Source organism: Caretta caretta, chromosome 23 (assembly GCF_965140235.1).
Source record: "Caretta caretta isolate rCarCar2 chromosome 23, rCarCar1.hap1, whole genome shotgun sequence".
NCBI classification, from domain to species: domain Eukaryota; kingdom Metazoa; phylum Chordata; order Testudines; family Cheloniidae; genus Caretta; species Caretta caretta.
The window spans coordinates 504,679-530,714 of NC_134228.1; the positions used below are offsets into that span (position 1 = coordinate 504,679).

A 26,036-nucleotide genomic window follows, 5' to 3' on the forward strand; every position below is an offset into this window, starting at 1 on the left:
CTTGGATCACTTTATGGCTCCCTTTTCCCTTTCCCTCCTGCCATTTAGAACACTCATGTGTCTGCTGCTTCCCGGCAGCCCTTGTCCTCTGTCTGCCTCTCCTCCACTGGAGGAATTTCGCCAATTGCCTCTCCTGACTGCCTCTTAAGTGATCTTTGCCCCTCCCTATTATACATACAAATGGGCAGCATTTGTGGTGAGGGAACCCCATTCACTCTCAAGGGCAGTGACAGCCTACCAGCCATTCCCAGCCCTCCTGGAGGTGAAATTGAAACCTCAGTCTTTATGCTATTTATTTCCTTCCCGTGTGAATTGGTCAAATCATTCAAACTGTGGAATAACAAAGAGCATAATAGGTCTGGTGGTGGTGATTCCACTGAAGTGGGCAGATCCATCACTGGAGTGCTCCCTGTCAGCCCCCTCTCTGGGGAAAATCAATGAGGATATTGCTATAAACCTACACAGTCTTCCACCCTGCAAAGATGCATTAATATGTTCTAGAAAATCCGTCACTAAAGAAACAGAGAGCAAATATTAGACGTGGGCGCTTAGTGGCTGTGTCCAGTGGGTGAGAGCCCCCCAAGTCCATAGCTCTGAACCTTGATGATTCAGGGCTTGAGCTGGTCTTGAATTGATGGAGGAGTAGGAAGAAACTAATTTTTATTAAAAAGAAAAGGAATACTAGTGGCACCTTTAAAGACTAACCAATTTATTTGAGCATAAGCTTTCATGAGCTACAGCTCACTTCATGGCTGCTACTCTGAAACCTAATTTTTATTGTGTGTGTTGCAGTAGCAGATAGAGGCCCTGACTGAGATCCGAGGGGGAATTGGGCCGGGCGCTGCACAGGCCCTGATCGGAGGAGGGCCCCAATTGGGCCGGGTGCTGCAGAGACACAGAGTGAGAGACAGTCACTATCCCACAGAGCTTTCAGTTTTATTTAGTTGAAGTGGGGTGGAAGGGGACATGGGCACAGGCAGGGGAAGGGACTTGCCAAGGTCACTGGCAGAACTAAGCATTGAACCCCCATTTCCCTCATCCCAGTTCAGTGCCCTACCCACTGGACAATGCTTCCTTTCTACATTTCCCATACACGTGCAATAGTCCGTGATCTCCCTCTTTGGGTTTCTTGCACGGCACTGAGGATTCACTCTTTCTTAGCAGAGTTTTCTGTCTTCAAGGGTTTTCTCAGAGAACAGACTGGATTCCCAGCAGCAAAATTTCCATTGGCTCCAGTGGGAGCAGGGCTAGGTCTCAGGCGAGAGCTCCTGAAAGCCCAGGTGAGATCAGGACCCCAGTGAACTAATGTACTATACAAACACAGTTTAAGAGACAGCCCCCCACCACCCCAAAGAGCTTACAATCGAAACAGACACAAGATAAATGGTAAAAAGAAAAGGAGGACTTGTGGCACCTTAGAGACTAGCAAATTTATTTGAGCATAAGCTTTTGTGAGCTACAGCTCACTTCATCGGATGCATGCAGTGGAAAATACAGTGGGCAGATTTATATACACAGAGAACATGAAACAATGGGTGTTACCATACACACTGTAACGAGAGTGATCAGGTAAGGTGAGCTATTACCAGCGGGGGGCTTTTGTAGTGATAATCAAGGTGGGCCATTTCCAGCAGTTGACAAGAACGTCTGAGGAATAGTGGTGGTGGGGGGAATAAACATGGGGAAATAGTTTTACTTTGTGTAATGACCCATCCACTCCCAGTCTTTATTCAAGCCTAATTTAATAGTGTCCAGTTCGTAAATTAATTCCAATTCAGCAGTCTCTCGTTGGAGTCTGTTTTGAAGTTTTCTTTCTTGTAATATTGCCACTGTTAGGTCTGTAATCGAGTGACCAGAGAGATTGAAATGTTCTCCCATTGGTTTTTGAATGTTATAATTCTTGACGTCTGATTTGTGTCCATTTATTCTTTTACGTAGAGACTGTCCAGTTTAGCCAATGTACATGGCAGAGGGGCATTGCTGGCATATGATGGCATATATCACATTGGTAGATGTGCTGGTGAACGAGCCTCTTACAGTGTGGCTGATGTGATTAGGTCCTATGATGGTGTCCCTTGAATAGATATGTGGACAGAGTTGGCAACGGGCTTTGTTGCAAGGATAGGTTCCTGTTTCTTCACTTCAGCAGGTGGGTATTTTAGTTGTAAGAACGCTCGATAGAGATCTTGTAGGTGTTTGCCTCTGTCTGAGGGGTTGGAGCAAATGCGGTTGTATCATAGAGCTTGGCTGTAGACAATGGATTGTGTGGTGTGGTCTGGATGAAAGCTGGAGGCATGTAGGTAGGAATAGCGGTCAGTAGGTTTCTGGTATAGGGTGGTGTTTATGTGACCATCGCTTATTAGCATCGTAGTGTCCAGGAAGTGGATCTCTTGTCTGGACGGGTCCAGGTTGAGGTTGATGATGGGATGGAAATTGTTGAAATCGTGGTGGAATTCCTCAAGGGCTGCTTTTCCATGGGTCCAGATGATGAAGATGTCATCAATCTAGCGCAAGTAGAGTAGGGGCATTAGGGGACGAGAGCTGAGGAAGCGTTGTTCTAAGTCAGCCATAAAAATGTTGGCATACTGTGGGGCCATGCAGGTACCCATAGCAGGGCCGCTGATTTGAAGGTATACATTGTCCCCAAATGTGAAATAGTTATGGGTGAGGACAAAGTCACAAAGTTCAGCCACCAGGTTTGCTGTGACATTATCGGAGATACTGTTCCTAAAGGCTTGTAGTCCATCTTTGTGTGGAATGTTGGTGTAGAGGGCTTCTACATCCATAGTGGCCAGGATGGTGTTTTCAGGAAGATCACCAATGGATTGTAGTTTCCTCAGGAAATCAGTGGTGTCTCGAAAATAGCTGGGAGTGCTGGTAGCGTAGGACCTAAGGAGGGAGTCTACACAGCCAGACAATCCTGCTGGCTAAATGATAAATAGTGGGAGGGGAAATACATCCAGAGGGGAAGTGACTTTCACAGCAGATGAATGGCTGACATGGGAATAGAACTGAGGACTCCTGACTCTTAGCCCAGAGTCACAGAATCATAGAATATCAGGGTTGGAAGGGACCTCAGGAGGTCATCTAGTCCAACCCCCTGCTCAAAGCAGGACCAATCCCCAACTAAATCATCCCAGCCAGGGCTTTGTCACTCCTGATCTTAAAAACCTCGAAGGAAGGAGATTGCACCACCTCCCTAGGTAACGCATTCCAGTGTTTCACCACCCTCCTAGTTAAAAAGTTTTTCCTAATATCCAACCTAAACCTCCCCCACTGCAACTTGAGACCATTATTCCTTGTTCTGTCATCTGCTACCACTGAGAACAGCCTAGATTCATCCTCTTTGGAACCCCCTTTCAGGTAGTTGAAAGCAGCTATCAAATCCCCCCTCATTCTTCTCTTCCGCAGACTAAACAATCCCAGTTCCCTCAGCCTCTCCTCGTAAGTCACGTGTTCCAGTCCCCTAATAATTTTTGTTGCCCTCTGCTGGACGTTTTCCAATTTTTCCACATCCTTCTTGTAGTGTGGGGCCCAAAACTGGACACGCTACTCCAGATGACTCCAAAATGATTAGGGGTCTGGAACACGACTTATGAGGAGAGGCTGAGGGAACTGGGATTGTTTAGCCTGCAGAAGAGAAGAATGAGGGGGGATTTGATAGCTGCTTTCAACTACCTGAAAGGGGGTTCCAAAGAGGATGGATCTAGGCTGTTCTCAGTGGTAGCAGATGACAGAACAAGGAATAATGGTCTCAAGTTGCAGTGGGGGAGATTTAGGTTGGATATTAGGAAAAACTTTTTAACTAGGAGGGTGGTAAAACACTGGAATGCGTTACCTAGGGAGGTGGTGGAATCCCCTTCCTTAGAATTTTCTGATCAGGCTTGACAAAGCCCTGGCTGGGATGATTTGGTTGGGATTGGTCCTGCTCTGTGCAGGGGGTTGGACTAGATGGCCTCCTGAGATCCCTTCCAACTCTGTAATTCTATGATTCTATGAGGCCTCACCAATGTTGAATAGAGGGGAACATCACATCCCTCAATCTGCTGGCAATGCCCCTACTTATAGAGCCCAAAATGCCGTTAGTCTTCTTGGCAACAAGGGCCTATTGTTGACTCATATCCAGCTTCTCGTCCACTGTCACCCCTAGGTCCTTTTCTGCAGAACTGCTGCCGAGCCATTCGGTCCCTAGTCTGTAGCGGTGCATGGGATTTTTCCATCCTAAGTGCAGGACTCTGCATTTGTTGAACCGCATCAGATTTCTTTTGGCGCAATCCTCTAATTTGTCTAGGTCCCTCTGTATCCTATCCCTACCCTCCGGCGTATCTACCTCTCCTTCCAGTTTAGTGTCATCTGCAAACTTGCTGAGGGTGCAATCCACACCATCCTCCAGATCATTAATGAAGATATTGAACAAACCCAGCCCCAGGACCGACACTTGAGGCACTCCGCTTGATACTGGCTGCCAACTACACGTGGAGCCATTGATCGCTACCTTTCTATCCAACTTATAGTCCCTAGACACTGACCCACAAATGAGCAGCGCCTGTCAACTGCTTACTTTTGGGTCCCAGTGGATAGTTATTCCCCTCACCTTGTTTAGATTGTTTGGCTGCTGTGGGCTGATACAATTTTGAAGTGTGACTCTCAATCATTATCGGTTAACTGAGAACAGTCGCACCAGGCAGCTACAGCAGTGCTGGGATCATGCTAAGCCCCTGAGCCTAGAGAGGCGGAGGCTGTAATGGGTTTGATGGAGTCTCCGATATGGTATCGCTTCACCGACTTTTGCATTTATCCATGTCTTAGCAATTTGTTTGATTTCTGAGTGAGAAGGAAGGGACAGCAGAATGCACAAGAAGGCAGGTTGGGCTCCTTCCTCTGTATGCCTGACTCTCTGTGCACACTAGGGGAGAATTCTTCCACTATTGAAGAGATGGGAAAATGGAGCTTTATGGCTGGACCCTCCATTGCTTTTCTCCTTGTGGAGCCATTTACACCAGCTGGATGTACAATGCTACCAAATTACAACGGTGGTGTTTACAGCGATGCAAAATGACTGCTCAAGGTGCTGGACAGAGTTCAGGTCTTTAGACTGCAAGTTCTATGCGGCAAGGCCCATATATTTGTTTGTATTTGTACGGCTCCCAGCACAGCTGAGCCACAATCCTGAGTGCATGTGACTGGAGTATGAATATTCTTATTATGGAAACAGAGCAATGCTTTTGTTTGCATGAGGTGGGATTCACAGTACCACCGATTGCTTTGCAGCTGAAGTGTCTGGGTGCTGATCCACAGCCTGGGCTGAGTTCTCCGCTGCACTGTATGCAGTCAGCTGCACCAGTCCAAAGTGAGCACAAACTCTACTAAATCCAAAGGGCAGCTTCTGTTCTCACTTGGCACTGGTGTAAATGATTGTGCAAGGCAATGGAGAACTGGGCCCTTTGCATTTCTAGAGTCTTCTGCAATAATCTATGGACCACCCGTCCAGCAAAAAGCAGATATTTGGAGGATAGGATTAGTCATGATTGTTGGAATGCTGGTTTCTGGCTCCATAATCGGATTGTGTTCACTCTTGTATTATGGTAACACCTCGGCAGCCCAACTGAGATCAGGGCTCCATTGAGTGGGAAGCTGTACATACGCAAAGTAAGAGAGAGTTCCTGCCCTAAGCAGCTGACAAGCTAAACAGACAAGACCACAGATGGGGAGAGGAAACGGACAGGGGATGTGCCCCAGGCACACTGTACGGTAGTGGCAAAGCACAGAATTGGACCACACTGCCTCTCTCACCCACTCCCCCCTGTTATCCTGGCACTTCTACTTAGAACAGGCACCCGTGTTGCACTGTCTTTCCTCTCCAGTGCAGCTTTGACTGGAGCAGCATTCCCCAGCTCCGAGGATTATTAACAATACTTACAAAACATTCAAAATCCTCCCCGCACCCTGTCTGAGGCTGATGCAGCCCCTTGCTGCGCGACGGATCTCAAGCTCAGTGCAGAACTATCGCTTGATGAGGAAAGCTGTTTCAGAGCCATGTGACGCCAGCACGCACTGAGCCAGAACAGAGAAAAGCTTAAAATACCAACTGACACTTTAAATGTAGAGAACAAGGGATAAAACCTTTTTAACCAAGCCGTGCAGCTCATTCCACATGCATAAACAAGGCATGCAGGCAGAGCCCCTCCTGCTGGAGTCTGGCTGGTGTCCTGTGGCCTGACTAATGCGGATTGGAATCATGCCCCAGGCCTTCAGATGGCAGCCCTTTCCATAGGAGAGCTGGGTAAAAGTAACCAGCACAGCACTAATCGGAGGTCATAGTGCAAACCTGGTTTGGCTTTTTGATTGGCTTATCTTAACTTGGTTGAAAACCACCCTCCCCTCCCCCCACTCACATGCACCCCTTTAATGTTGACACAGTTTAAAGTCTTTAAAATCATATGAGCTGTGGTCACTTTGTAGCCAAGACTCCTGTAGGTGCCAACGTGGGTTTTCAATCAAGTTAAACTAAAGCATCCTTTTGGCTCATGCTGACAAGCCCGTGGAGTTTTTCCTTTGACTTTCATGGGGCTGCAGGGTTCGTGGCCCCGCAGCTATGGTATCTGAATTCTGCATGCATAATACTCATTCATGCAACCCCCCTCTGCGTTCGGGAGGTGTAATCACCCCCATTTTACAGATGAGGAACTGAGGCACAGTGAGGGAAGGTGACTTTACACGGTTGCACAGCTGGCCAGTGGCAGAACCAGGAACAAAACCCAGGTCTCCTGGATCCCATGCACTATCCCCTCTCATGGGTATATTCACATACAGTAGGACTCTTATTTTGTTAACTCATTGGGGATTGAGGAGTTCGTAAAACTGAACATCTCAAAATGACAATAGGTGCAGTGCATACGTTAATTTATTCATCAATTGTAATGTACGTAACAAAGGTATACTGTGTGCCTATTACAAATTGATTGCACAAACATGTACAGAGCCTTGGCAGACTTGGATTTTAATTTTTTAATGTAATTTCACAGTATAATATTAGTGTTTTGTTCTTTTAGTTTAAAATTTCCAAGTTGCAGAAAATTATGCAGGGGGGCGGGTCAGACAATTATTTAATTACAGTAGATGTTGAAATTCAAAAAGTTACAACTTTATAACCATTAAAACCACAAATTATCAGCATCGCCTCTAAAAATACCACAGTAAATATCCTTAAATCAAACCCTCAGTTCTCAGACGACGTTTTTTTCTTTGCCTCTCTGTGAATTTCAATTATTGATGGAAATATTTTTTTCATCGGGGGGGGTGTTGAAATCAACATTTACCAATATTAACCAATAAACTGATCCTTCCCAGCCTCGTCATGCTGTACACACTGGCGAAACAAATCCCAGATTTGTATTTGTTTGAGAGACCTGCATCATTTTTCTCACCAAATGTCTCAGCCTTTTCAAACCTAGGTGTTGCACTGCACTGATAAAAATGGTTCATGTAACCAGTCATTCATAAAACTGTTCACAAAATTGGGTTCTACTGTAAGTCGTAGGAATCTCGACAACAAATTGCTTCCAGTTTAGAAAATTCAGTTGGTATTTTTCTTTCTCCCGTAGTGCATCTTTCCCCTGCCCATTTATAAGGCAAATGACTCAGAAGTCTGTTTCTCTCTCTCTCTCTAACCTGACACGGCAGCTCAGTCCAGCAGTGGCTGTGTGCTGAACTTACTACTGTAGCTTTTAACACTCTTTAAACTTTAAAACAAACATTATTTTCCCTTCACTGGGAATGCAGCATGAATGCTTCTTTCTACTCTTCTCTCTCCACTTTGCCTCTCTCCATTTCTCTAGCCTAATAAATACATAAATGAAAGCAGGCCACATGGGATTTTATGTGATCTTCACTTCTTCCACTTTTCAGAATTTATTTAAAATATAGATGGTTCACAATCTTGATGAACGGGACTGGAAGGGACCTCCTGGTTTGACTCCAGTCCACAGCTAGTGCAGGCCAACCTGTCAGATAGATAGTCCCACTCCTAAATTTATCATGCTCCATCTTGTTGATAAATTGTATCATCAATTGCTTGACCATACTTGGGTTCATTATTTTGTTATGAAATATTCTTGAGAGGCCACATAACCAATGTCAGTCAGGTGTATTAATATTCCACAGGAAAAATGTTCTATACAATACCAGTCTCTTGTAACAAAAGTTGGTTTGGGCTATAGAACTCTTATACTAATACTTAAAAATCGGTATACTTCAATGCTTGGCATGTATATTGCAGTTAGTATTATCAGCATAATATGTATTTATGCTAGCCAGCAACCTTTAACCGTTAGGTTGTTTGTCCCCCACTCTTCCTATTGGGGGCCTGTTCCAGAACTTCCCTTCTCAGATGGTTCGAAATCTTTTTCTAATTTCCAGCCTCAACTCGTTCCTGGCCAGTTGATCTCCACTTGTGATCCCCACATTGTCTTTTAGCTTCTTCTGCCTCCCTGGTGTATTTATTGATAACAGTTGTATCTGTTTTTGGCCTGTTTTGCTAGGCTAATCAAGCCAAGCTTCATGATTAGTTACATGGGCTATTTAAAATGCACTGTGTTAGACTGGGGATGAAGATTTTTTTAATACATAATTTTTAATTACAGTTTTTAAATTTTGTATTAGTAATTAGTGTTTCTGACAGTAAGTTTCTCCATTGCCCTGCTGTGCAGAGAAGATTCAGTGCACTGAAAATTCTGTCAGAAGTCTCAGTCCTTCTTGTGCTCCACCCTTATCTATAATGCCTAAATCACCTGCTTACCAGTTTCCTTCTCCATCTGCCTCCTCCTCCCCCACTAGTCTCTCATTCATATTTCAGCCAATAGGCAGCTGTATGCAAATAAGAGGAGGAATGAAGACAGGTGAACAGGTGATGTCCTGTGATTCTTCTTTGAGGGCTTGCTCATGTCCATTCCGTATTAGGTGTGTGCGCTCACCACATGCTATGGTGCCAGAAGTTTTTCCCTCAGCAGTATCCGTAGGGGACCGGCTCTGGTGCCCTCTGGAGTGGCGCCCGCATGGTGCGGTAGAAGGGGCACCACCGGCTACCCACCCCTCTGCTCTAGTTTCTTCTTGCCACCAGTGACAGTGCTGGAATGCCTGCTGCTTTGGCTAGTGTTGTTTTGTTCTCCGTTCTTGTGAACTTTGAAAACCCTGTAATATAGTTGAATTAGTTTCCTTTAGTAAAAGCGGCAAAGAGTCCTGTGGCACCTTACAGACTAACAGGCGTACTGGAGGATGAGCTTTCATGGGAAGCGGATATTCACCCACGAAAGCTCATCCTCCAGTACATCTGTTAGTCTGTAAGGTGCCACAGGACTCTTAGTCTGGATCTGTAAAAGCAATAAACATGGCTACCCCTCTGATACTTACCCTTAGTAGTAGTTCTTGAAGTTCTAGTCCTGAACGGGACTCAGTCAGGGGACAGGGCATGCCCCAGTCCGCAGGCTTTAAGCCCTGCAATTGCTGCAAACAGCCCATCAGCGATCTACATACCAGTTGCCTAAGGTGCTTAGGCGAGGGGTACATACAGCACCTGTTGCTTATCTGCAAGTCCTTCAAACCTAGGATGAGAAGGAGCGCGATATCCATCTAAAGGTGCTCCTAATGGAGTCGGCGCTCACTCCAGCACTGGAGCAGTGGTCCGACTCTGCACCGAGCACTGCGGCCTCCGTGCGCAATGCCGGCTCGTGGATGGTGCCAAGGGAGCACCAGTCCCCCTCCATGGCTCTGGTCAAGAAGTTGAAAAAGACGGGTAGGGGAAGATCTCCTACCTCCCACAAGGGAAAGGAGAGGGCTGGGGGCAAGCCAAGACCCATGTCGGGCAGCTCAATGCCCACTTTGGAAAGTCAGGCCCCACCTCAAGTTGAGCGGTGCAGCCCATTCTGCACTTCGCCTGCGACTCTGGTCTCAGGGAAAACCTGTGTTGGGACCTATGCATGTGTCCCCGCCTCAGCAGCACTGTTCCCCGTGAAGAGGGACGTCCTGTCATTGCTTACTCCCGCAAAGCCGTCATGCCTCAGGATGGGAGAGTTAGGCTCAACAGAGCCCTCTTCAGTCCCCGTACAGAAGGCACCAATCGAGGGACTCGAGGGGTACCTCAACGGTAGATTGGCACAGACCCTCTGAGGCACGCACCACCCAGCAAAAACTCTGGGACCGGTCCCGACCGTTGCCAAGGGCCCAGTACCGATCATGGGACTGATCGGGCACCAGAGACTGCCGATCGTCAAAGCGTCATCACCCATCTCCAAGTAGTAGCTCCCGGTCCCGTTGGAGTAGCATGAGGCGTGGATTACTGGGTGTCCGATGCAGATCTGCCAAATGTCAGCGGTCCCTGAGACCACAAATAAGACGCCCATCCCGCTCGGACAGGTCGGTTTCAGGATGCAGTGACTGGCACCGGTCAGACAAGAGCCACCGCTCTGCCTGATCCTGGTCGCCTGGTACCAAGCGCAGCACGGAGCAAGGCTCCCTGACTGCAGCTCAAACCACAGCAGCCTCAGGGCCAGGGGAGACAGCCTCGGCAGGACCAGTCCTACAAATGAGCTAAGGGCTACAATCCCCGCTCAAGCCACCCACCTCCACCTCTGCCCAGTCGGGCTTGACCTGTACCAAGCAAGGGGCCAAACAGTTGTTCTGAGGGTGTACCTTGGGGCAACCTACCAGACTATATTCCCCGGATCCATCTTTTCCCAGTGTTCTCCAACCGCCTTTCTCTTTTCCTCCCTGCTTGGACTGCTATAACTTCAGACCGTTGTGTCCTCAGCACAGTGGAGCAGGGTTATACCCTCCATTTCCTTTCTACCCCCCCCCCCCACACCTTCCCTGTCCCTCTTCAGGGACCCCTGTCATGAGAGTCTCCTTGTGCAGGAGGTAAAGGGGTTACTACAGCTGGGTGTGGTGAAGTTCCTCTCGAGTACAGGAACAAGGGGTTCTATTCCTGCTACATTTTAATCCCAAAGGCCAAGGGTGGTCTACAGCCCATCTTGGACCTGCGAGACCTCAACAAGTACCTAAAGAAGCTAAAGTTCCATATGGCTTCCCTGGCTTCTATCATCCCCTCCCTGGATCCGGGAGACTGGTATGCCACCCTCAACTTCAAGGACGCATATTTCCATGCAGCGATCTTTCAAGCACACAGACGCTTCCTCCGGTTTACTGTGGGGCTCCACCACTACCAGTTTGCAGTCCTCCTATTCGGCCTGGCGACAGCACCCAGAGTGTTTACCAAATGCATGTCAGTAGTAGCTGCTTACCTCAGGCGCCGGGGTATCCAGATCTACCCGTACCTCACCGACTGGCTGGTCAAGGGCACCTCCAGGTCTCAAGTCTGAAGGGATGTCGCAGTGCTTCAAGCCACGTGTCGCTCTCTGGGCCTCCTTGTAAATGACAAAAAGTGGACATTAGTATCGGTGCAGAGGATAGAGTTCATCGGAGCGGTCCTCGACTCAACCTGCGCTGGAAAGGTTCCAGACATTGATGGACCTCATCACGAAAGTCTCTGTGTTCCCCCTAACTACAGCCAGGGTCTGTCTGCACCTGCTGGGTCACGTGGCAGTGTGCACTTACATTGTCCACCATGCCAGGCTCCAGATGTGGCCAACTCAACAATGGCTGGGGACAGTCTATTCCCACTCCCGGGGCCTCCTGGAAAAGATCGTTGCCATTCCCCACAAGATACTTACCTCGCTGCGATGCTGGACCTTCCGCAGGACAGTCCTGGAGGGGGGTTCTGTTCAACAGCCCCCCTCACTCCATCGAGTTGGTGTCAGACGCCTCAAACCTTGGCTGTGGGGATACATCTTGGTGACCTCCAGACACGGGGGATGTAGTCCCCAGAGGAGGCGAAATTGCACATAAACATCATGGAGCTCCGAGCAGTACGGCTGGCTTGTGACATCTTCATGCCCAACCTGTTGGGCAGGGTGGTGTGAGTCCTGATGGACAATACAGCCTCGATGTTCTACATCCACTGGCAAGGGGGCGCGTGCTCATCGGCTCTCTGTCAGGAGGCACTCCTTCTATGGGACTTCTGCATCAGCCACAAAATCCACCTGGAAGCATGCCTCCTTCCCAGTGTCAAGAATACGCTGGCGGACCAGCTCAGCAGGGACTTCTCCTCTCACCATGAGTGGTCGCTCCACCCAGAGGTAGCCTGCATGATCTTCCAGAGGTGGTGAACTCCCCAAGTGGAACTGTTCACTACCAGACAGAACAGGAAATGCCACCAGTTTTGTTCTTGATAGGGTCTGGGCAAGGGCTCCCTCTCCGATACCTTCCTGCTGTCATGGTCAGGGAGCCTGACGTATGCGTTCCCTCTGATTCCACTCATCAGCAAGGTCCTTGCAAAGGTCAAGAGAGAGAAGGCACAGGTTGTCGTGATCGCCGCGGCATGGCCTCACCAGCACTGGTTCTGCACTCTCATAAGCCTGTCAGTGGCCCCTCCCTAGCCCCTGTCCAACCCCCCGAACCTGCTACACTCCAGCCTCAGGTCCCCCGACCTCTCGGTGTGGATGCTGCGTGGCTGAACTCCGAGGAGCGGACCTCCTCGGATGAGGTCCAACAGGTCTTCCTGGGAAGCAGGAAGCCCTCAACTAGACTCACTTACCTGGCCGAGTGGGTGAGGTTTTCCCACTGGGCATCCGAGCATGGTATCTCTCCCTCGCGTTCTTCCATACAGGCTGTCCTAGACTACCTGCTTCATTTGAGGAACCAGGGTCTGGCACACTCTTCCCTTAGAGTGCATCTTGCGGCCATCTACACTTTTCACCCGCCGATCCAAGGACAGACGGTGTTTTCCCAAGACATGACGGTCAGATTCTTGAGAGGGCTCAAGAGACTCTTCCCGCAGGTACAGACTCCTGTCCCACAGTGAGATCTTAACTTGGTCCTCTCTAGGCTCACAGGCCTGCTCTTCGAGCCACTGGGTTCCTGCTTCCTTTCCCATCTATCATGGAAAAGGTTGCGTTGCTGGTGGCGGTGACATCAGCAAGACAAGTCTCTGAAATTAAAGCCTTGACCTCAGAACTGCCATACACGGTCTTCTACAAGGACAAGGTTCAGCTGCGACCCCACCCAGCCTTCCTGCCAAAGGTGCTCTCCACCTTCCATATGAACCAGGACATCTTCCTACCAGTGTTCTGTCCCAGACTGCACAAGACCAGTGAAGAGAGGCATCTTCACACACTGGACGTCTGAAGGGCCTTGGCTTTTTACTTAGAATGTACCAAGCCTTTCTGTAAATCAACTCAACTTTTCATCGCTACAGCGGACAGGATGAAGTGTCAACTGGTGTCCTCGCAGAGGATTTCCAATTGGATCACCTCATGCATAAGGACCTGTTATGACCTGGCGGGGGTCCCGTTGCTGCCAATCGTCAGAGCCCACTCGACGAGAGCACAGGTATCTTCGGTGGCGTTCCTGGCACACATCCCCATCCAGGACATCTGTAGAGCTGCAACACGGTCCTCTGTCCACACATTCATGGCTCGTTTATGCCATCATTCAGCAGGCCAGGGACGACTCTGGATTCGGCAGAGCTGTGTTGCAATCTACACATCCGTGAGCTCCTACCTGCCTCCGTTCGTACTACTTTGGAGTCCCCTAAGATGGAATGGACATGAGCAAGCACTCGAAGAAGAAAAGACCGTTACGTTTTCCATTCCCCTCTGTGTTGCTCATGTCCATTCCATAGCTCGCCCTCCTTCCCCACTGTCAGAGTTTCCAGCAAGAAGGAACTGAGGGTGGGGGGAGCCAGCAGGGCCCTTTATACTGCACCATGCGGGCGCCACTCCAGGGGGCACCAGAGCCGGTCTCCTACGGGTACTGCTGAGGGAAAAACTTCTGGCACCTCCGAGCGCGCACACACACACGTAATATGGAATGGACACGAGCAACACGCCTCAAAGAACACCAGTTACAGAAAAGGTAGCGGTCTTTTCTGCATCAAGCTCATATCTTGGTATTGAGCTAGAACGTGTTTGTTTAGAAGCTGATATCCAGTCTTGATTTTCACTCTCCACATGATGGAGAAACTACCACATTCTAGGTAATCTGTTTCAAGGGTTAGTCGCCCTCACTGTCAAAATCTTGCTTCTGACGTCTCGCCTAAGAGGAGTTGTTCTGGAATAGCTATACCTGACTGGCTCCCTATGTGGATGCTCATTCCAGAATAAAAGTGCCTGAGCACTTGTCCACACTTGAAAAGTTACAGTGGCACAGCTGCAGCGACACTGCTGTAGATGCTGCCCACGCCAATGGGAGGGCTTCTCCCATCAGAATATGTAATCCTCCTTCCCAAGAGGCAGTGGCTAGGTTGATGGAAAAATTCCTCTGTCAACCTAGGGCTGTCTACGCTGGGGGTTAGGCTGTCTTAACTACATTGCTCAGGGGTGTGGATTTTTCACACCCCCTGAGCGATGTAGCTGGGTCGACCAAACTTTTTTTAGTGTAGATTATGCCTTAAACTAATCCAGAGTACAACACTCTTATTCCAAAATAAGAGCATCCCTCTACAGCCTAGTCTACATTGGGGGGTGGAGGGGGGATAGATCTAAGATACGCAACTTCAGCTACAAGAATAGTGTAGCTGAAGTTGCGTATCTTAGATCGACTTAGAATCACTTACTTCGCATCCTCGTGGCATGGGATTGACGGCCGCCTTTCCCCTGTTGACTCCGCTTCCGCCTCTCACCGTGGTGGAGTTCCGGAGTCGACAGCAGAACGATCAGGGATCAATCACTACCCGCCGATCCAGTGGGTAGTGTAGACGTACCCTACATGGTGTTAACCAGAAATCGCTATTCCACTTGAAATTCATAGCATACCTTAATCTGTATTAACTTCCCTAAGCACGCAAACACTAAATTTAGCTCGCTTCAGCTTCTAGCCATTGGACTTCATTCTGCCTTTGTCTCTTAGATTTAAAGAGCCATCTGCTATCAGAAATTTCCTCCTCGCGTGCGTGTGTGTGTATATATATATATATATACAGCACTTGCCTCCCCGAAATGCAGGAGAAACTCTATAGAACCTTTGTCCCTTTCTTCTCTGTTACCAGCATTAATAAGTGGAGCAGCACGGTGAGTGTCTGATTCTGCACAGGTTTAAAATTATAATTAAGTCATTCTTCAAGCTGCCCATCAAGCCCTGTCTGGATATGAGGGGGACAATGTTAACAGAATTATCTGTGTAATCTTATTTCAAAATCTTCTCTTCTCACCTTTCCATACTCTAGGTTTAATTTTATTGCATCTGCTGCAGACTTGAATGTCATACCACACCCCTCCCCTTCTAAAGTGGATTTTGGGGCAGAGGGAGAATGCCCATTAAATTAATAACGGCCAAGGTAACAGTAGCAATTCTATTGTACTATGGCTGAGTAACTGCATGGGATTTTATTTTATTATTTTTTAAATTAAAGCTGTTTTTAATTTAAAAATTAAGTCTCCTCTCAGGCTGAAACTTGGAAGAATGAGTTTCTTCCCCCAGGGGATTCTGGCAGCTAAGTGTGCAGAAAAACTAGAGGCACCATAGCGCAGTGGTTGGGGGCTCTGGGCTGGGAGACCTGAATTCTCTTCCTGGCTGTGACCTGCTGTATGAGCTTGGGCACGTCTCTTCCCGTCTCCTTGCCACAGTTTCCCTTCAAACTTGGTTGGTGCAGATTGTGAGCTCTTTGGAGTATGGATTCTCTCACTATATGTATGTGCAATACACAGCTCAAGGGGAGCTTCAATGTGCTGCTATAATAAATACCTCTGGCCTTGGCTCATTCCTTGCACACACCTCTTTGCCACGCTCTAGTGTGAAAATACCTCTGGTCCCACTCTCAAACGCCATGCCAAATCTCTCGTGCGGCAGAGACTTGGCCAGGATACCTGCTTGAGCGTTTAAACACACGGCCCCAGCAGACATTGCTCGGCTGACATGACAGCAAGTCTGTGTTGCAGGCACCAGCGGGTTGGGGCTAGGAGGGTGTTGCACTGACCCCTTTTGCTTCTAGGGAAGCTGGAGGGGCAATGTGACAGGCATGATTCAGCCTGTCATTCTTTCCAAGAAGTGGAGGAGATTCCTGCTTAATGTGGTCTGGGATCAGGATGCAGGGAGCTGCCCCTTGATACAACTCAGCGTTTGGGCCAAGGTGGGGAGAGTGAATTATTATGGATCAAGTTGGATTCTTGCCCTCCAGGGGCCTAGTCTCAGTGACCCCAAACCTGGCTGGGGAGAGGCGGTGCTTAGCCCCTCTTTGAAACATGACTGATTCTGGGCCCTGTGCGGCCCCCAGTGTCTGTCAGAGCTCCCTGTGGCCCATGGAACTGTGACTAGCCACAGTGCAGAGCTCTCTGGTCATGCCCCTGATCTGTCCCCTACACTGGGAGCAGGGCAGGTGCAGAGCCCTTTAAAATATCCCCAAGGACTTGCTTCCAGCCCATCTCACAGCATGTGCTGAGAGCCTGGATCTCTCAGCTGGCATGGCAGATGAGTGTTATCTTTGGCAGCCAGGTCATCTCAACCCCTCTCCCCCACTTTTGTTCCACCAGGGGCGCCTCTTCTTCAAAGCACAGCTCCGATTGCATCTGTACTCCACTGAAAGCCAAATGGATTTTCCCCATCAATTTACCTTCTTTGGGATTATGTTACTCTGTTCCATGAAGCACTCGGGAGGCAGTTTCTGTGAAATATGCTGCTGTTGTTAAATAAACATGTAGTACAGGACAAAAGAGTTAATGGGGTATCTTGGAGCAGGGGAGTTTTCTCTGTTGTTTGTTAGATTCCACTAATAGGAGAGTGTACCTTTGATTGCTCAGTTGATCAAATCAGAGCCTCTACAGTAATTTGCGGTCAAGGCTAGGGACTGGGTAACATTGTTCTTGTTCTGATTTGTATTGTTTACACGGCATTATTCCACAGCCTCCACAGTTTATTGTCACCAGTGGCCTCTCTGTTGTTTCTGGAAATTAGCTCCTCGTTGTTGAAGTCCGAGTTTCTCTGTCATGAGGGCAAGAACCACGTGCGCTAATAATATTAAAGCTGAGGGCTTGTCAAAGTGAAATGAAATCCATCCTTAGAGGTTTCTAAGGCCTGGCCTGACAAAGCCCTGGCTGGGATGATTTAGTTGGGGTTGGTCCTGCTTTGAGCAGGGGTTGGACTAGATGACCTCCTGAGGTCTCTTGCAACCCTGATATTCTATGAATGGCTAGAGACACACAACTCCCACCGATTTATGTCTATTTCAGGTACTCAGACAGCCCCCCAGTTATCACAGTACTTCAGTCTTTAATGTATTTCTTCTCATGGCACCCATATGAGGTAGGGAAGTATCAGCTCTGTCCCAGGTCAGGGCAACTGCACTTGTATTTTCCTTCTGTGATCCAGCAACGGCACCCACTGTAGGTTCCTGGCATCTCAGCATCATCTCTGTGGGGTGGAGACCCATGTCTCTCTCCCTCGTGACTAGAGTTTTTCCAGGCTGCACAGTATCCTGTCTATAATGTGAAATCCCCAGCAGGCCTACTTGGGTCATCTGACTTGCATCTGCTCTTGGCTCTCTCTTCAGAGGCTATAAACAGTGCCATTGCCTGTGGCTATAAGGTACCATACAGCCCTTTCAAAGCAAGCACATTTATTCTCAAGGTGAAAGCATTATGGAGAAAACATATTAAAAACAATAAAAACCCTAAACTCAATGCTGATAAGCTTACCAGAGCTCACTCCCCACCCCAAACGCCAGCATGGGTGCTGGGAAGAGTCAGTTCTTCAGACCCCGCTAAAGGTTTCTCTGTGGCTATAAGTTCATAACAGATTTTACTCAGACCAAGAACACACATGCATAGATTAGCCTTTCCTTTATACAACTGGAGTCTCCGTTCTTCAGAGACCGTAAACTGGCCATGAGTCAGACACTGGTTCTCTCCTCCAGGCGTAGCTTCACAAGGTTGGATCCATTCCTTCCCCCGCAGCTATTTCCTAAGGAACCCACCTAACTTTCTTTGCTCAAAGGAGCCTTCTTGTCCAGTACATGGTTTAAAATAGTCCTGTGGAGTTCATAACACTTCCCAGGGATTTCATTGGCCTCACTCCCCCTCCACCCACGGAGACTTTACATACAATCCTACATAAACTTTGCATTTATAATACAATGGACTCTGAAACTATGTAAGGTAATTCAGTAAGATGTCCCAAAAATATTTCAGGGAATTGCTGGATCTATCACAATGGCCTGAGGAAGAGCTCTGTGACAACTCAAAAGCTTGTCTTGTTCACTAACAGAAGTTGGTCCAACCTAAGATATCACCTCATCTGCCTTTTATCTCTAACATCCTGGGTCCAAGATGGCTACACTGATCGTGCAAAAACAATCCCCATTTGGTAGATGGGGGAAGAGAAACCCTAAGGGCCAGATTTTTAAAGGTGTAGGCGCCTAGTGCGAAGGCTACTGTGTTTGTGTTAGATTTTTTTTCTGTAGCGCCTGAAGGAGGATGCAAACATTCTATGTTGCTACAAAACACAGGCCCAATGTGCAATCTCCTTCTTCAAAGCTGGATTCTTGCCATTGGAATTAGCAAGCAGTATGGCCCAAGTGCCCAGCACCTGTAATATTTAGCCTTGAAGCTCACCTTGAGTAAGTTAGGTAGTACATCTGTTCTACCGAAGGGGAAACCAGAGGGGCAGCATGACTTACACAAAGTCACGAAGTAGAGAAGGGAACAGAACCCAGGAGTGCTGACTCTCAGCCAGCCTGCTCCAATCGCTGGGGATAGAACCCAGGAGTCCTGGCACCCAGTCTCTGCTCTAACCACTAGAACACACTCCCCTCTTAGAACTGGGAATAGGATCTAAGAGTTCTCATGGTACATCTGTCTCTAATCACCAGACCATGCTCCTGTCATGGATTTATTAAACATTAGAGAGAGGCATGCTCCGTCTTTTCTTGAGTGATCCAGGGTCTCCACATCTCAAATTTGGGACCCGCAGGGCTCTCAGAGATACATACATTAAAAAACACAGGTTGACTCCAGGTTTTATACCTTCAGTGAGACTCAGCTCACAATCCAGGCTGCAGAGAGAGAATTTTCGTATTTTCACATTTGCATTGCCCCACATATGGGTGTGGAGGGGAATTGGAATTATGAATTGTACAGAATCAGAATACAATGTGCTGGCTCTTTCAAAACAAAACAAAAAACCTGCTGCTGTAGCGGTTTTGTTAAATCCTGCGTATAAGGGTGTTTTGAAGAGATGACAAGGCTGGGATTGTGGGACTTTAATAATTGGGTAATTCAGAACCCTATTGTTATAACTAAAATATGGCATGTTTTGTTGGGGGAATGAGGGAGATTAACATGCAGTTTAATGAACTGGATCCATCTCATCTAGGAGGGGCCATTTTATTAGCATAACCTTAGCAAAGGCAAAGATTAAGACAAAGTTTGAACTCAACCACTGGGGAAAGTAGCAGAGTGAGGAAGTCAGCCAAGAATTAACGGCAGCACAAGGGGATTTCAAACAGTGCTATAACTTATTACCGTAGACCTTGGTCTGGGCACAGGTTTTGCTTCGGTGCGCCTGCTTCGGGGAGGGGAGTGATTTCTTGCAGATGCTGCTATATCAGTACAGCTCCTAGTGGGGAACGCCGTAATATCGGTATATCGATGACGCATTTCTCTTCCTGTATAGAAACAGCTGTCCTGCCAAAAGCCGGTGTAACTGCCTCCTCATTTCTAGGGGTGTGCAGCTCTAATGAGATGGGTGGAGTTAAGTGGCATAACTTTCCACTTTGAGCAATGTCTATTTAAACTCGAGTGGTTTCTGAACTGATGAAGTGGAGCACAAGCTGTGTGTAGAGAGAGAGAAGCAGTGGGCCGGGACTCTGCCCTGAGTTCAGTTCCCGGCTCCCCCCATAGGACCTGGATGAGTTACTTAGAGTGAGGCTTTCAGAAGCACCTAGCATTATCCTAGCTCTGCTACTGGCCGGGTCATTGGGAATTTAAGTTAGACCAATGCTGAGTGCTTTAGAACATCCCACCTCAGTTCCTGATCTGTGCAACAGAGAGAACATCATTCCTTGTGTCTGCTTGGACTGTTTCTTGTGTCTTTGCAGCACCTAGATCTCAGCTGAGCCCTCTACCCACTACTGTAATGGCAATAAGCATTAGGCCAGTACCTTGGCCTTCTTTAAGTGTGAAGGAAGCGAAGCCAGGCGAATGCTCATTAGTCTTTATGTCCATACGGGTTGATTTTATAAATAGATTCCCCAAACAGAAAAGCAGAGAGGCATCTGCTTAGGATATGCACCAGTAAAACAAAGGTCAAAACTATCCCAAGGGGAAACTGGGCCTGGACTACAAGGGCACTGTGTGAAGGAATTTGCTTTCCTGGGGCCATGTCTGGAGATGAAAATCCCCAGTGACAGCAGAGGACGTGGGCTAGGGGACAATGGCAACATCCTTTGATTCCAGATGATTATTTGAAAATCTTCCCAGCATGTTGTCCTGGGCATTGGTAGTCTGCTGCTTATTAAGTAGAGGGGCCCCAGCCTGGCCCCCTCCACACCCTGCACTGCAGGTTGGGGGCATGGGAGGGATGCATCAGCAGCATAAGATCACCTACAGCCTTTGCTGGCCACTGTCAGACTACTTCTAGCTCCTATGTACTGAGGTAGCACTGTGTAGTTGAGGGGGCCAAGAGGAACAGAATCCCTTCCCAGGACCCTGAGGGCTTGTCTGCACATAACTCCGTGTGTGGACGCACTCATTATTCTGGAGTAAATTGTGCTGTGTTCCAAACTGGAATAAAAGTGACCACACGTGGAGTTATTCAGGAATAGTGATTGTACTTTAAATTCACACCCTAACTTAATCAGAATTCACTTTCAAGTGTAGATAAGCCCTTTATAGAGATCTGAGTTATGCTAATTTAAGGCCTTATCTACAAGCAAATTTGCACCAGTTCTGTTCAAACCAATTTAATTAAACAGGTGCAAACCCCTTGTGTGGACACTGCTTATTTAAGCTTAGCTCAAATCAGTTCCAAGGCCTGGGTCACACACAAAGTCACACTGATATAACTAGCTGTGTTACATTAAATCAGTTCAGCTTTGTGTGTGGACACTCTTAGATCAGGTTTCAGAGTAGCAGCCATGTTAGTCTGTATTCGCAAGAAGAAAAGGAGTACTTGTGGCACCTTAGAGACTAACCAATTTATTTGGCATAAGCTTTCGTGAGCTACAGCTCACTTCATTGGATGCATGCAGTGGAAAATACAGTGGGGAGATTTATATACACAGAGAACATGAAACAATGGGTGTTACCATACACACTGTAAGGAGAGTGATCACTTAAGATGAGCTATTACCAGCAGGAAGGCCGGGGAGAAAACCTTTTGTAGTGATAATCAAGGTGGGCCATTTCCAGCATTTGACAAGCACGTCTGAGGAACAGTGGGGGGGAGCGGGGAATAAACATGGGGAAATAGTTTTACTTTGTGTAACGACCCATCCACTCCCAGTCTCTGTTAGATCCGTTTACACCTGTGCTTATTGTAAATTTAGGCCTTGTTGAGGCACAAAATTTGTAGCGCTTAGCAAACGCCCTAGTGTGGACACCGTTATATCAGTGTAAAGGTGTGGTAGGCCTGCTCTACACGCAGGTTTTATAAGAATATAACTATTGGGGTGTGTTTTTTTTTATTTTTACTGAAATAGTTATACTGATACAACCAGTAGTGTGGATGCAGTTATCCCAGTATGAAGCTTTATACGGATATAACTTATTCCCCTTCCTGTAAGGAAATAGCTACACTGATATAACTACACTGGTATAGTTTAAAGTGGAACAACTTTTGTGTGTAGACAAGGCCATATATCCTGTAGGGAGGGGAATAAAGCCATGTCTACATTACCACTTACGTTGGCAAAACGTGTGTCACTCAGGGGTGTGAATATTCCACCCCCTGGAAGGACAAGTTTCGCCGGCATACGCGGTAATGTGCACAGTGCTGTGTCGATGGGAGAGCACTCTCCCGTTGGCATTGAGCGGCTGCACAAGAGATCGTACAGTGGCACAGCTGCCTCGGTACAGCTGTGCCACTGTAAGCTTGCTCGTGCGGACATAGCCTACGTTATATGCGTAAAAGGCACTTTTATACCGATATAACTGCATCTACACTAGGAGTTTTATTGATTTTACTACTTTGATAGAAAAATCATACCCCTGTATAACCAAAGTAATTAAACCAGTATAAAAACCGTGTGTGCGCAAACTAAACCAATATAACCAGTTTTAAATTGATATGAGAGCATGCGCGCACACACACGTTTCAGTTAAACTAAACTGAATTAAGTTAAACCAGTGCAGCTTCTGGGTATAGATCAGCCCTGAGGCCAGGTCTACGCTACACACTTACTTTGGTATAACTGAACGCTCAGGGGTGTGAAAAATTCAACCCCCTGCATGAGGCAGTTATACCGACCTTAGCGCTGTTTACACTGGGAGTTATGTCGGCGGGAGAGCTGCTCCTCCCAACACAGCTACCGCCTCTTGTGGAGGTGGAGTTAAGCCAACAGGAGAGCTCTCTGGTCAGCTTAGAGCATCGTCACCAGGCGCGCTACAGCGGCGCGGTTGCACCGATGCAGGTTTGTAGTGTAGACCTGCCCTGAGTCAGGAGTGCCGCCACTCCCGTCAACGCCGTTGCGTGGGCATAAAAGCAACGAAAGTGAGAACAGAACCAGGCCTTTAATCTTTCCTGAGCACCCATGATACTTTCTAGCTATAGCTCGGGGCAGGCTCCTCAAAGTTTATCTTTTGCTACCTGATTTTTCTTAATAGTGGGAGCTCTCTATCTTCCTTAGCTCTCTATTGCTGGGATGACAGCTAAGCTTTTGCTGATGGGAAAAACTCAAGGATTTGGCCAGCTCATGCTAAGATGTCTCTCTACTATTTGAACTTTCTGACTAGAGCTGTGTGCTCAGAAGGCTCTTTCAGTAATAAAGGTGATGCAGTAGCCGATAGCAGAATTGCTTGCCTGTCGGGAAATGGAGTCGTATTTATCAAAATACATCAGTGGAGATAACCTGGAAATGGTGTAACTTGTATTTCTCAGGGTGAAAAAAGTGAAACAAGCGCACGGCATGCTGTGGGGAGGGCACGGCTCGTTGATCGTATATCTTGTTTCCCTTGTTTAGATTAGTTCAGTATCTCTTATATTGAAAGGAGAAATTCCACAGCAGAGCAACAGTCTCCATGTTCAAGACTAAAAACACATTTGCTGTTTCTTGTGAGAACAAGGAGAACTCTTTTTCCCTCTTGCTTTCTCTTTGTGTGCTTTTATTCCTTCAGTGAATGAGTCTCATTGTTTACTGAACAATCCTACCACTTTATCAGGCCGGGGAGGAAGGATGGCCCAGGGTTAAGCCATCAGCCTGGGCATTGGAAGACTTGGGTTCAAGTCCTGATTCTGCCACAGACTTCCTGCATGACCTTGAGCAAGTCGCTTCCCCTCTCCATGCCTCAGTTCCCCGTTGTAATAGCACCTCCCTACTTCACTGGGGTCTTGCGAGGACAAATGCCTCAGAGTGTGCAGTGCTCAGATAGGACAAGAAGGGGCCCTGTATAAATACAATAGGTTAAAAATCTAATTGCTCTACCTAAGAGAAGGTTAAGCGGTGACTTGATCCTGGTCTATGAGAACCTGCATGGCGAAGAGATTTCTCATTGCAGCGAGCTCTTTAAGCAAGCAGAAAAGGCGTAACAGGTTCTCCCGTCGACATAGGTAACGTGTTCTCTACGCATTGCATCGGCACAGTCGCAGACAAGCCCCAATACGCAGCTTTGTAACGGTGAGGGTGAGCAAGCACTGGAGCAACTTATCTAGGGATGCAGAGGAGTTTCCATCGCTAAAGTCTTTCAGCCAAGATGGGATGTGCGTGGCCCGAGCTCAAACAGAACTTATGGGCTTGTTGCATTACTGGGTTAAATTCTCTCACCCGTGTGATGCAGGAGGTCAGACTAGTTGATTATAATGGTCCCTTCTGACCTTAACACCTGTTAATCTATTACTGTGTATGTTTGTGTGGGGGGGTGGAGGGTGAGAAAACCTGGATTTGTGCTGGAAATGGCCCACCTGTTGATCACTTTAGATAAGCTATTACCAGCAGGACAGTGGGGTGGGAGGAGGTATTGTTTCATGATTTCTGTGTGTATATAAAGTCTGCTGCAGTTTCCACGGTAAACATCTGATGAAGTGAGCTGTAGCTCACGAAAGCTCATGCTCAAATAAATTGGCTAGTCTCTAAGGTGCCACAAGTACTCCTTTTCTTTTTGCGAATACAGACTAACACGGCTGTTCCTCTGAAACCTGTGTATGTTTTGTTATTACAATGTAATGTTTAGTTTTATGTAGTGTTGTTTTATTTATCAGTAATTGCGATCATGCCTATGTAGCGCTGGGCACAGTACATGCATATATAACAGATAGATGGTTTCTGGCTTGAATAGCTGAGTCCAAGCATGAGACAAGAGACAGCAGGTGAATACGGAAACAGACTAGAGACTAAGGTTACGGGCATCTCCACACTGTGGTCAGAGGTGTGATTACTGGCAGGCAGACCCATACTAGCTTTAATCTAGCTAGCACAGCTAAGGTAGCAGTGAAGTCATGGTGGCATGGCCCTCAGTCTGTGCTGTACAAGCCCACCTGAAACCCTGGGTACCTACTTGTGTTCCTAGGCTGTGTCTGGGTCTGTACCACTGGAAGATTAAAGGTAGTTTGGCCATGCCTGCCCAAGCTGCAACCACACTTCCAATTGCAGTGTAGACATACGCTTAGAGTCCACTTAATAATTGGCATCTGGAGCCCCTTAGTGAAAGAGATTTGTGATTTCCTTTGAGATGTTTTCCTGTATTTTCAGAGCCTGGTGCTATGGCCCCAGGTCAGCCTTGCTCATTAATTGTTGTTTCCATTTGGTTTGACTACCTGTTCCCTGTTCTTGTTGGCTGTAGGCCTTTCAGATGCTTTGGCTTGACAGTGCAAAGCTCTGACCTCTCTGTAACAAGCTAGAGACTTGGAAGGGTCACATGACTTGGAACATTTTGCAGTTTGAAACTGACACCAGTAAAAAGTTCAGGGCTTTTGAAGCAAAAAGAAAAGTGGTATGAATTGCCCTGGGTGCTACAGACAGAAGGGAAGGTGAAAACTGTCAGTGTCAGAAAATTCTTAGCACACAAAAACCAAATAACCTCTCCGACCCCAGAGGATGCAATCAGTAAAAGGTAGAGAATTGCAGCCAGGCGCTGGTACAACAAAAATATTTAGAGGGGAAGTCAGCGTCCCGTGTCACATCTCAGTCTGTGTTCAGAGGCTGGTTTCTCCAGCAGCTGCACTCCTTGCCATTGGAATGGGAAATACGCCTGTGCAAATGGAAACCCTTTCACTAGGAGAGGACTAGAAAATGCACTGCAGGTGACACTCTTGCCCTGGCCTCCTTCCCCTGGGGACCAGACTGCATGGCAACCAACAGGACTCTGACAACAGGGATTACTATGGTGCTTGAATTCAATTATCTTTCATGGTAGAGAGCTGAATCTTAAAGGGCCAGCACTCATATAATGCAGGGATGAGCTTGTAATAGATACCCGGTGGATGGTGCACCTAGAAGAGAAGAGCCTACTTCTGCTGCCAGCTAATAGAGTTTCTCGTTACTCAAGTAGCAGAGGACTCTTATTTTGGTGCATAAAGCTTCTGGTTCATTCTGTGCTGATGATGCACGCTGCAGATTGCTAGACTGTCTGTCAAATCCCTACTGTAAAAATCCACCTGTCCTGCAAAGCCCCGACCATGCTCTGCTCTGTGGCTCTCTCTCTTCTGTGCCTTTAGATCCTAAGCTGTTTAGGGCAGGGGCTGTTGCTGAGTGTCGATATTCTATAACCCCATGAGCAATGTGTATGCCCCATTTAATAGATTTATTGATTTCGAAGGCCAGAAGGTGACCATTATGATCAAGT

General features: G+C 47.5%; 1 protein-coding gene and 1 long non-coding RNA gene across 2 annotated transcripts in view; one reads left to right on the forward strand and one right to left on the reverse strand.

Moving 5' to 3' along the window:
- LOC125628124 (angiogenin-2-like) overlaps window positions 1-26,036 on the forward strand; it is a 240,871-nt gene that overhangs the window by 68,209 nt on the left and 146,626 nt on the right. The gene's annotated exons all lie outside the window — the stretch shown is intronic.
- Window positions 6,994-14,959, reverse strand: LOC142069856 (uncharacterized). The gene is made up of 3 exons (XR_012665825.1): window positions 14,666-14,959; window positions 11,295-11,417; window positions 6,994-9,189 (listed from the first exon to the last, which is right to left on the reverse strand). It is a non-coding gene; the product is annotated as an uncharacterized LOC142069856 (long non-coding RNA).